Source organism: Mytilus galloprovincialis, chromosome 14 (assembly GCF_965363235.1).
Source record: "Mytilus galloprovincialis chromosome 14, xbMytGall1.hap1.1, whole genome shotgun sequence".
In the NCBI taxonomy this organism is placed as follows: Eukaryota; Metazoa; Mollusca; class Bivalvia; order Mytilida; family Mytilidae; genus Mytilus; species Mytilus galloprovincialis.
Window position 1 is genome coordinate 49,332,976 of NC_134851.1, and position 13,351 is coordinate 49,346,326.

Here is a 13,351-nt window from a genome sequence, read left to right on the forward strand (position 1 = left end):
GGCATACATATGCATGGAAGATATTGTAGAGAAAAATATTGAAGGTACTAAACAAGGAACATTTTTGTATTTGCATACTTGCCATATAATTAGTACTTTTCTATTAAATGAAAACATAAATTAGCCTTTCCTAATTTTCATGCATTTTTCTGAAGCACAAAATATTTGTTTTAAAATCTATAAAAATCTTTGTAATTAAACCAGTTCCGACTGTGATAATCTACATGTTTGGCCCTTTGATGTAATTTATCAATATACATATTTGTGTTTTTTTTTTTCGTCTGTCAAATGCTTCGTAAGACTATAGGTAAGGCTAATAAAAACAAAAAATAAAAGTAACAATAAACAAAAGTAACAATAAACAAAAGTAACAAAAAAAAAAGTGACAATAAACAATAGTAACAATAAACTGGTAACTATTCTAGATCCTTTACCATCCACACTGTTTAAAGAAACGTCCTAAAATACATGGGAATTTGATCAAAACATTTGAATTTAATTTTTAAAATCATATATCAGTATAAAATAGAAAAAAGTGAATCCAAAGGAAAAATATGGACGGCTGAATTTATTGATAAGAACTAAATCATCAGCGTATAACAGATATGATATATCATTATCATTTTACTTGGGTGGTTCATATGTTGAGTCAAAAACAGATGGTAAATCATTAATATATAAAGAAAATAATGTAGGGCTTAAAATACATCCTTGTTTTACCCCAACTGAGGAATTAAAAAAATCAGTGATACCTTCCGAGATCTTTACCAAGTACAAAACCTCTTTATACATATCTTTCATTATACTGAAAAAGGCACCATCTATGTTGTAATAAGACAATTTGTAAAAGAGGGCATCTCTATTAATAGTATCAAATGCCTTCCTGAAATCAATGAAACAGGCATATATCTTTTTTGACATATGAAAATGTGGTATACGTGACTTTCATTTTGAGCAATGAATTGAAAGGATTGCACTTTTGGAATATGGGATATAGCTAATCCATCCTTTTTCTCATCAATTAGAGATATATAGATAAATTTATCCTAGATATTAACCTGTAAGTTTCTTCATTTATTTTTATATGCGTTAATGTCATCGTTTAACTGGGCATTTACATTTTTAACACACAAAATACCATTGAAATGCTGAAAGACACATTTATTATGTTTCAGTTACTATTATCATATAAAGAAAATTACGATTATCAAAGAAGAAAAATACCATAGAGTTACGATTATCATCCCGAATTTTTCAACGGCTATTTTCACAGCTCTTAGACAATTCCAGTGCACCGTTACGATTCAAATATGATGTAATGGTATAGATAAACCTTGCAGCTGAGTAACTATCGACAAAAACATGCTACATGTCAGAAAAACGAGTGTAAAGATTTTACCTATATCTACCGTCGCCATATTGGGATAATCGTAATTGCAGTTACTATTATCTCTTTAATACCAGTGAAATATATGAGAAGAACATAACCCGTGTCATGCCAACAACTGTTTTTTAAATACATGTGTTTAGTTCCGATGCAAAGACCCTATAAGTGAATCAATAGTAAAGCCAAAATATGCAATCTTTAATGATCTGAAAACAGTATCGTAACTATATCTCTTTTTAATAAGTCGGTTTAAAAGTTTTGTAAGTTTTTGATTTGAATACTGACATTTTTTGTGCTTTGTAAAAAATATTACCATAAAAGATTGGATGTGAAATACCTAAACGTATAAGATGTTTGCATGTTGAGTTATATTTACGAATTATTTCCTTATACCCATGATAAGATTTAGTAAATGTTTTGACTAGTTTGTGATATCGAAAACCCTGGTGTAATAATTGTTCAGTAATACATAATTTTCTCTCGTTAAAATCTAAAACATTGTTACATACACGAGCGAATCGTACAAGTTAAGATATATAAACCCAACCAGATGGTGACAAGGGATCGTCATTATTAAGAAAATGAGGCAAAGTTGTATATAGGGTAGAAAACTTTGAACAGATTCAAAATCACCAATATATGCATGCAATTTATGATTATTCTATGTTGTAGAGATATACCATACAAAACGTGTTACATTATATTTATTAATAAACTGTTACATGTGTAATATCTGATACAAAAAAAATGATCCGCTTCTTTGAAACGAAATACAGTAAGCAGCAACATCGCAGCGAACTATATCATTTTGTTAAATTATAGTCCAACAATAAAAAGATGTTTAAGTCAAACTCGCACTACAAACCATTAAAAGTCTGAAATGGCCTATATCTGTACTCGACTGTACTGATTTTTACTCGACCAGTCTGAATTCGTCTGAGATTTACTTGATAGTACTCGACTGTAGTCTGAACCATACTTAACAGTCTGAATGTGTACTTAACCATTTTATACGAGTCTGAACCGTACTCGACCTAGTCTGAACCGTACTCGACCTAGTCTGAACCATACTCGACCAAGTCTTAACCAACCTAGACCTATTCTTTGTATCTATCAACTGAATTTTATCAATTTAGGAATTCTTTTTAATAAAAATGAAATTTGAACAGCAACTTGAAATTAAAAATGTATTCAATACAGTATTGAAATTAAAATTTCACAATAATCAATCATAATATAACTTCAACTCAATATTAATCAACACTTACATAATGATGTATATGTATATGTATATTTTCAATATTATTCAAAATTTTATAAATATTTCGGAAGTATTTTATGGTAACTGGACTATTTTCACCATTAACTTAAGCCTAGTATAGATATATGGTGTCAGTTGAGTTCAGGTAATAATGCAGTGAATGTTTTTATTAAGATATATATAAAATAGTATATAAAACAACTTAATAAATTTAAAAAAAAATGAGAGCTTAATTGTTTTGTTTTATTAAACCAAGAATTTAATATAATCATGATAATAGAATTTCCATAGCAATCCTTGATAACCTTTTTAAAAAAGGAAATGTATTCCAAAGTAACAGTAAAAAAATATTTCAATTAATTTAAGTATTTTTTTTGTCAAATTGACATGGCATACATAAAGCACTTTAATATGTTCTTATTACCTCAGTACATGTGTGTTTTACAGGTAAAAAGAAAACCCTATTTTCTAAAATTCGTGTATTACTTATCTAGTACATACATGTATATTCGAAAGGCCTTGTTATTTAATTTAAACAGGATGTTGCAATTTTGAATCAATGTTATTTAGAATTTAATACCTCTGGCCAGGTGTGATCTTATTTATGAGTTTGCCCCCAAGCAGAGGTTATACTTTATATTTCACCACTAATCAGAAAAACACTTTTATTTATTTATTTAATTTTATCCCTTTTTTATATAAGCTATATATAATATATATTTTTTTATCCTAAATATAATCAGAGATATATTTCTTTTATAAGGTTAATTTTTTTTACAAATTTTGTTGGCTGTTGTTATATATATATATATATATATATATATATATATATATATATATATATATAAGTTAAAAAGAAATTTAAGAAGTTTTTTGGTCTAGTATGGTTCAGACTGGTCGAGTATTGTTCAGACCTTTGGTTAAGTATGGTTTAGACTGGAAAAATAGGTCAAGTACATGTCGAGAATGGGTTAAGACTGTTTCAGACTGGTCGAGTAATAGTTCAGACTATTTTCAACGGCAAAGATAAGGGTCCAGTACGATTCAGTACTGTCAAGTATGGTTCAGACTGGGGTCGAGTAATGTCAAGTAAAAGTCAGACCAATTCAGACTGGTCGAGTAAAAATCAGTACAGTCGAGTACAGATATAGGCCATTTCAGACTTTAATGGTTTGCAATGTCGTGTATCGTTATCAAATTTAAGTCCATGAGTGAAAATAGCACATGTATGTTTGTGTTTATTTAAAAAGTTAATAATCCTAGTAATTTAGCATGTATACTTTTGATAATGTTCAAGTATTGTTTTCAATAGTCTTAAATATAAGAAGGATCTGATAATCTTAATAATGTACGCCAATTTTCGATATCGATTTCACTAACATCATATGTCATGTCATGTTACCATTTTTAGTAACAATATTTTAACAAAATAAGTATGTTTAACCTTAAAGGGGCAGTAGCTACTAAAGTAAGATTTTTTTTGTGCAATCAAACATGAAAGTGAAATAGCAGCCAAAATGGTTCAATTTTGTCAAGTTAAGCGAAGAAACATTGATAATTACTCATTCACTTGCAAGTGAATTAGTCGACCTCATTAAATCCGTATTTATGTGAATTTCATTTAACTCCTTGCTAGAGATTGACAACGCATGCATTGTACGTGTACTGGTTATTTAAAGAAAAAGAATGTCAACAATGAAAGTGAAACTACGGTAAATCATTTGATTAATGATTCGATCCAAATAAAATCATTCTTATACGATTAAAACAATGAGAAACATATATTTTTAATCTATAAGATAAACTCAAACAGACCTAAACAAAATCCAATTGCACGTGTTGGTTTAATCTATTCATATCTTCATTCATGTTTACATCGCTTAAATGGTCATCTGAGGTCAAATCGATAGTTAATTAGATTGCGTCTGGACTCAAAAACACACAAAACGAACCTACATAGTATCTACCCCATGCTCAGTAAACTGTTTATTTTAGATTTTTGGTAGTTTGAATAAATGTTTTACACTATTAGAATCAAATATGAGAATTTGAGTCCAATCGGTGACCACGAATTTGACAGCTAGTGCCCCTTTAACATGTCACATAACATGAATGTTAACTTTGTAAACAAATTCTACTGAACAAAAATTAACCATTAATTAATGTCGATAAAAATTGAAACTCTAAAAAATTAACAGTAACTGTTGGTTCGATAAATAAATAAAACAAAACATAATTAATAGTTATCAAAGGTACCAGGATTATAATTTAGTACGCCAGACGCGCGTTTCGTCTACATAAGACTCATCAGTGACGCTCATATCAAAATATTATAAAGCCAAACAAGTACAAAGTTGAAGAGCATTGACATAGATAGCGAACAGCTCAAAACAACTAAAAATCTTGAATATTTACATACTTAAACCCGAACACGGTCGTTCAAGGAAGGTGACTGTACAAAGACATATGATACTACCTATTTTCTCACTCACTACCTACAAAGGAGATAGAACGAGAACAGTTTCCGTCAAGGAGTAAAAAGGGTAAATCTCCAACTACACCTTTTCTGGAATTACAAAAAGATGATACCGTTAAAAGTGATGAAAATGATAGAACGCTAAATGAGGTAAGTATTAACAGTGAGGAAGAAGAAGACGAAGACGAAGATGACGATATTTGTGTTTTCGTTACTCGGGTCTCCAGGGATAAGAGACGAGGAGCGAAATGCTCCTATGGTTTTACATCCACACGCATTAGAGTTTTTACGGACATCTTTTAGTAGTTCTTTACCCTTGTCGAGTGTCAGTTCCAATTTAAGTAGTTCTCCTCCGTTGTCTATAACACAGTCAGGTTATAGTTGAGAAGTTTTTAGTGATACGTCTGGTCAGACACGTATATGTCAGTCTGAGTTAAATCCTAGTTCTAGTTCTACATTTAATGGTGCATCAGGCAGTGATAACCCGAGAGATCAAATCTGATACACGTGAGCAAACGGATGCACAACCTGTTTTACGTCGTACGACATGTCAGAGCAGAGTTCCTCAACGGTATCAGGATTTTGTTTTGTATCGTTGAAATTTTTTTGTGTCAGTTTTAAGTTGTTCAGGTTATCTGTGTGTATATTCACTGATATTTGTTTTTTTTTCATTTTTTACTCATTTAGTGTAATAAAGCTTTATATAGGTTTCTTTTTGTAAATCATATATATATTTATATATTGCATTATTCATTTTTATTTTCGTAGATTCTATTTTTGAGTTTTGATACAAGGATAAGATATATATTATATGTTTCATGCTATGAATTTCCACCATTCTACCTTGGTAGAGTTGCACTTGCCTATCTATTTGGTATGATGGAATTTCACATGAATATATTGTTTTTACTTGTCCTTTTTCCTATTTTTCCTAAATTCGGGATCATGTGATTTTGTTTTGTTAATTTTGTTCGTATGTGTGTGTGTGTGTAAACAATTTGTCATTGCTATGTCTTATGGCAAATACATATACTTACTATTATATTTTCCTTGTGAACTAGTCATGCTATGAGATAAAAATTTCAGGTACGAAATGTTCCCCATAGGGTGAGAATGTGTCACCGTAGCTATTTATTGGAGTACAGCTTTATACTAGTACTACACTATATGTTGTGTGTACTATTTATTTACTACGTTCATTCATACATTTTTTCATTACTTCATTCATTCATTCATTGACGGAGAGTTAGAAAAAGACTTTATTCTATGTACTTCTCTGCACGAATTTATTATGAATGCAACCCCGCCACTTTTTCGAGCACTATATATATGGTGAACTCGTACTAATGCAAGTTTCACACTTAAGCATGCACGCTGCATAAGGGACAAATAACCTTTTCCCTATTTTCAGGTAAGCACATTTTCGTTAAGGCCTTATCATGCATGTACTTCTATCGAATTCATAGTTCAATTTAAAAGGAAACTTCAAGTTAACATTTGAAATGAAATTATTTGTTTATTATAATTATGTATTTTTAGTGTGAGATAAATGGTTTGCTACATTATATTTCGTCACATATTCTACGCCCTATTTACAAAGACCAAGTGGCCATATTACCCTGTGACATATGCAAAGGCAGAACAATTACTTCGTGATGATGTAAATGTGTCTATATGTAAATGCATGTACCTGATGTTCGTATATTTCAAATTGAATCATCGATACATTTGATTTGAGGTGTCCTTTTCTCATCAAAATATTCGTCATTGTTTTGTATTTCATGTATATTACCGATAAATCAGTTATAGATTTTATCATTTAAATAAAATATATTTAGGTGACTTGTCTGGTAGGCCTTAGAGCATGTTACTTCATAGATTTTTTAAAAATATTTTAATCATCAAAGAGCTCGAGGTTAACACAAGCTTGAGAAATCATACATTCTCTGATCATCATGTGTTTTATTCGTTGCTTTTCGTGCTGTTTCGCATTTCTTGTTATTTTGTTGTCATTTCTTACGATGTACGAGTTTGTTTTGTCCGGTTGGCAAAAAGAGTTTAGCAAAACTCAACTACAAAATACGTAAAAGTCGTGAAGTCAGATAAAATAACGACATATTGTAAAATCAATAAAATTTACATATGTTGTGCATCATTAAAATAATAAAGAGAGACGACAAATACCAAAGGAACATTCAATTATTGTAAACTGTTGACGTTATGGCTAAAAACGAAAAAGACCAAAAGACAGCCAATAGTACACAAAACACAATATAGAAAAATAAAGACTGAGAAACGCAAAGCCTACTTGAAAGCTGGGGTTGATATCCGGTTCTCCGGTAGGGGTAAGCAATTCCTTTTCGACATGTGACATCCATCGTGTTGCTAAAAGGCGGTAGGTGTCATTTGGGAATAAAGGGCAGTTGGTACATTTTGAAGCTACAACATTAGGAACATATCCGCTATCATTTGTGAAACGGATTTAAGGATTATAACAATTAGGAACTAGTTTCTGTTGTTCTTTCTATTGAGTTTTCGGGTCAAGTGTTCTGCGTTGTGTTTTGTGAATCGATGAGTATGTTCATCTTTATTCTTTATTATGTCATGGTATTGTATATTTCTGTCGATATGATCGTGTTAACCTCTTTCTGTTGCAAACCCAGTACGCAAAAGAATATATTTTGTACTGTGTAACTATTGCATATGCTGGTTTTGTTTTCTCTTTTTGATGCTTTCTTGACCACTAGGGATCATTCTTTGGTGAGGTTCATCATGTCAAATTTCGGTATGTCATTTTTGCTGTTGTCATGTTAAATTTCGGTTTATCATTTTTTTGTCGGTTCATTCCCATATAACATATGACAATACGGAAAAAACAGCATTTCAAAGAAGAAATAGCAAAATGAAACATATCATTTCAATCACTATACATGTATACTGAAGTAATCAAAATAGACACATGAACCAAAATATCTGTATACAGATAACCTGATTGTACACATAGCATCACTGATAAAGTAAGGAATATGATAGTTGTTTCTCATTTGTTTGATGTGTTTGGTTTTTTTTTTTTTTGCCTTTTGATGAAATAATTTTCGATTTGGCTTTACCTTGGAGTTTATATTTTTGCTATTTTGCTTTTTATATATTTGCATGACAAGGAATTGCAAAGAAGAGTAATACATGAAATATACAAATATCTTTTTCTCATATTTTTCTCATACATGAAAATGATATACAAGTTGTCTTATGATGAACAAATTATCATCTTAAGGATGTACTTAGGTGAGGTTTGGTAAAAATTAAGAAATTAAGAAATTAAAATTGATACTATAAGCTGGTATAGCATCAATTAAGGATAAAGATAAGCTAAAAATATTGATAGGTCATGGACCCCCTTTTCGAGATATTTGAGATTTAAAATATGGCGGGAAAAGGCTATTTCTGACTTTTACCTTATATTTGCAATGGTATTATTTGGGTCTCAAAACAAAAGAGAGAAAATCAAGAATCTTCTAAAATTCTGGTAAATGACCTTTCATGAGATATTAAGTCTTATATGACAAAATAAATGGGTGTTATGGGAAAAAATATTTTACATTGTATTGTATGGAAAAACACCAAGGAGTCCGAACATTTGACACAAAGTCCAAAACCTCACCTAAGTACATCCTTAATAAGTGTTTATTTGGTTACGTTAGTTTTTTAAATAAGCATTGTTTTTTTCAGTAACTCTCCTATTACTACCGATGGAATTCACAAAATAACAATCATATTTACACTAGAGTGATAGATATGCGTATGCTTAAATAATATGATAATAGAATAGATTCAATAATATCAATAGTTATAATAACTTTTTTTAATAACAATATGATTACGTTATGTATGTCATCATTATTTCCATGTATTAAAAAGTAAAATTAGAATACATTTCTGGGCATCTGTATTCTTAATATTTCATCAAATATAATGACGATTCATTAGTACACCGTGTGTGTTGACATTAAACTGTTTCAAGTAATACAGTCATCACAAAAGCATGACATTATATTCACACGCTACTTGTTGCTTCTTATGTTTCACAATACGGGTGGTTTGACATAACAGCATTGTGATATTGCTGGTTGATATCTCTTCTTTATTTTTGCATGTTATTCATACAAGAAATTTGACCACATTGTCCATGTGTGAGACTTATAATTTTCATTGAAGCTGCTGCTAGCCAATTCATTAGAATAGCAGTTGTAACACTGATGATAACAATATTTATGTGTTGAGGTATCAAATATCCTTCTGATGGAAGTATATTTAATTTACCGTAAAGCGTAGATTAAAGTGGATTTTAATATGTTAATGTGTATGACGAGGCTATACATGATTTGTAACATATTAATAGGCGATGACACATACAAAAAATTTACACTAAACTGTATTTGCCATGAGCAATTATGTCAATCAAAAAGTGGCTTTTTGTATAACAAAACGTCTCTTATTTTTAAGAAATGAACTCATGAGTCAGAATGTTAAGTATGATCTAATTCGATTTAATGAAACATGTACATGTAAGTGAAAAAAAGTATTCGCATTTGATGTAAGTATGAAGGTTTCAGGAAAATAATGTGTTATCAAAGTGTTTTCCACGTTTAGTCTCGAGGGGATATATGCAAACGGTATGTCATGTTACCTGCTATCAAAACAAGTAGGACGTGTTGTTTCGTAGGAGTAAAAAATTGTGTAAGAATGATACATTTCTTTACATTTTTTAGCGAGTGTACATGTATTCTTCTTTTACATGTTTTACTAACATCAGGAAATAAACTTCTCATAGATACCAGGGCTAAATTTTGAATATACGCCAGACGCTCGTTTCGTCTACAAAAGACTCATCAGTGACGCTCGAATCCAAAAACGTTTAAAAGGCCAAATAAAGTACGAAGTTGAAGAGCATTGAGGACCGAAATTCCTAAAAGTTTTGCCAAATACAGCTTAGGTATCTATACATGAGGTAGAAAAGCCTTAGCATTTCAAAAAATCAAAATTTTGTAAACAGTTAATTTACAAAAGACTCACCAGTGACGCTCGAATCCAAAAAAGTTAAAAGGCCAAATAAAGTACGAAGTTGAAGAGCATTAAGATCGTTAATTGCATTAGGTCCACAGACAAAAAAAGATGATGTATACTTCACGGCGATATACATTCGAAAAACAAATATGTATCTAAAACAACTGAACACATGACATACTTTTTACCGAATATATATTTTAAAAAGATAACAACACGCCTAATATAGTTTTCATCAATTCAGCAATGTCGCCTCTTCGTTCATATATCATGTTCGTTTTATAATTATCATTGAACTTTTATTTGCAGTAAGTTTTGTAACCATTTTTTATTCAACGGTACAACCCTTCACTCTTTTTCTTATAGGAAGTGGTCAACTGCGGTACTTGAAAGAGAGATAACTAAATCATTATTCAATTATTGCACTTATTGAAAAAGTAAATGTAATTTCACTGAAACATCAAATAAAAAATAACAATTCATGTTACATTATACAATGTGAACTATGTTTGTTTCGGCTGTTGTCTGCTCTACGGTCGGATTGTTGTCGCTTTGACATATTCCCCATTTCCTTTCTCAATTGTATTGTTACATGTGTAAATAGGATGTGAGTCCTTGATTGCAGGAAACTATACATATTCTACATGATATTGTTGAAATTTTCTGTAAGTGTTATTTTTTATTGATTGACTATAGATGAAATTCATTGTAAAACAAATTGTATGTAAAACAAGAATGTATCTAAAGTACATGGATGCTCAACTGGCACTATTTTTTTTCTATGTTCTGTGGATCGTGAAATTGGGCCATAATCTCTAATTTGGCATTAAACTTAGAAAAAGTATGCCATAGGGAACATTTGTATTAATTTTCAAGTTGATTGGTCTTAAACTTCATCAAAAACTACCTTGTCCAAAAACTTCAACCTTAAGCGACACAGACGGACGGACAAACGAACGAATTGGCGGACAAACGAACGAGCGGACGACGAACGCACAGACCAGCAAACATAATGCCTCTCTAATATCGTAGGTGGGGCATAAAACGAAACAACTGTTCGCACTAGTGTAAGAGAAATTATCAACGGTTGCTAAATTTAATTGTAACTCATAACTGTAACCATGTCTAAAAAGACATAATTGAACCTGGGTTATGGAAAATAACGTCCCGTCTTTTTAACTAAAAGAAATACATTGGGCAATTTTATTTGTCTTAGATAATCATTAATATTTACTGTTTAGTCCATTTTTGGTAATTTTCTTTTCTCTCGTCATGGTGCGGTACTTAAACATCGCGCCATTGTGCAACTGTCACTTTTTTATATTTATGTGTTGCATTTTTACATATGTACCTTGTCTATTTTGTTTTATTTATTTTATTGACATATGTGTTTTTTGTCATAGTGATTAAGATAAAAACACGATGTTGACTGCTCGTACCCCATTCTTACCTTTTTTATGCACTCAATAGTGTCAATATAATAGAATTATATGTGAATGTCATACCATGAGAGGTTTAGCTAGCTAAATAACTATGTTAACACCACCATTTTCTACACAAAAAAAAAAGATGAAAGACACCAGAGGGACATTCAAACTCATAAATCGAAAAAAAAACTGACAACGCAATGGCTAAAAATGAAAAAGACAAACACACAAACAATAGTACATATGAATACAACATAAAAAACTAAAGAATAATCAACACGAACTTCACACACCTTCATAGGAAATGCATATACCAAGTCAGAAATATGGCAGTAGTTTTCCATTCGTTTGATGTTTTATGCTCTTGATTTCGCCATTTGATGAAGGACTTTTGTTTTGATTTTTTGACCGTTCGGTATTTTTGTTATTTAACTTTTTTCTTTACCCGGATTTTTGTTTTCAAGATCACGTCCAACCGTATTATGGCTGTTTTTATCAACGTATCTTTTTATTCATCAATGAAAACAACAATACTGCGAAATCCATGTTAAGCGACGTTTATGTAAATTAGATACTTTTGACCCATGATATTATTTTTTTTTAGTTAAGAAAAATTGGTTAAATAATACTTCAGTCATACAGATTTTATGTATAATTGTCACTATGTGAATACACACAATTGACTAAAAGATAACATAACACTCTAAGAACAATAATGAATTGTTTTATAATTGCGACTATAACATGTATAAAGAAGAAATGAGTTCTTAAGTTTATTTTTAGTGTGTTATCATGCGGGGGAATTTATTTTACACTTAATGATAAATGCAATGCAATTTATGTATGAACAGTTTACATCTGTGAAAATATTCACATAAAATGATACAAATGTATTTAAATTCAATACGATTTTTCATTTAATTTATCTACAGTGTTGCATCAGTACAAGTCAGGACTAGGGACATAAAAATATAAACCAAGAATAGTTGGTAAATCAATCATTTAAGGAAGATATTTGATACACTTCAAATTAATATTCAGCACAATTTGTTTAAAGAAACATCATGCTGTACAAGTATCAGTTTGTGTCAAGCACAGAATGATTTCACAAATGGAAAGTATATCAACCATAAAATTGAGAATGGAAATGGGGAATGTGTCAAAGAGACAACAACCCGACCAAATAAAACACAACAGCATAGGGTCACCAACAGGTCTTCAATGTAGCGAGAAATTCCCGCACCCGGAGGCGTCATGCATGCCATGTAATGCATTGTTTGTTTGATCAATGCACAAAGTCGTTAACCTCTCCCCAACAGATAACAATAACTGTGGAGTATATTTAAAATGTGTTTTTCTATACTAAACACTGCTACTGTTTTAAACGCATTAGTGACTTAAAGAAATTGAGATAGTTTGTTACATATGTGTATATTCAGTTTAACAAACCAAGAGAGAAAAAATAGGTAATAGATTACAAAACAATCAATTAATTGTTCATTCATTCAAATGAAATCGTTTTGTAAAATATCTACACATATTTAAGATATATAGTTTTTGATATATTAACGGCATAAAGGAAATGTAGGAAAAAATTGTAACTAATGAAAGTGGTCATATATAGTACTGGAACATGTTACACATATTAGCGAAAACGAGTGTTGAACACACTCATTTCATTAGTTTTTTAATCATTCAAAACAAAAATCCAAACAAAACAACTATTAAACAAACAG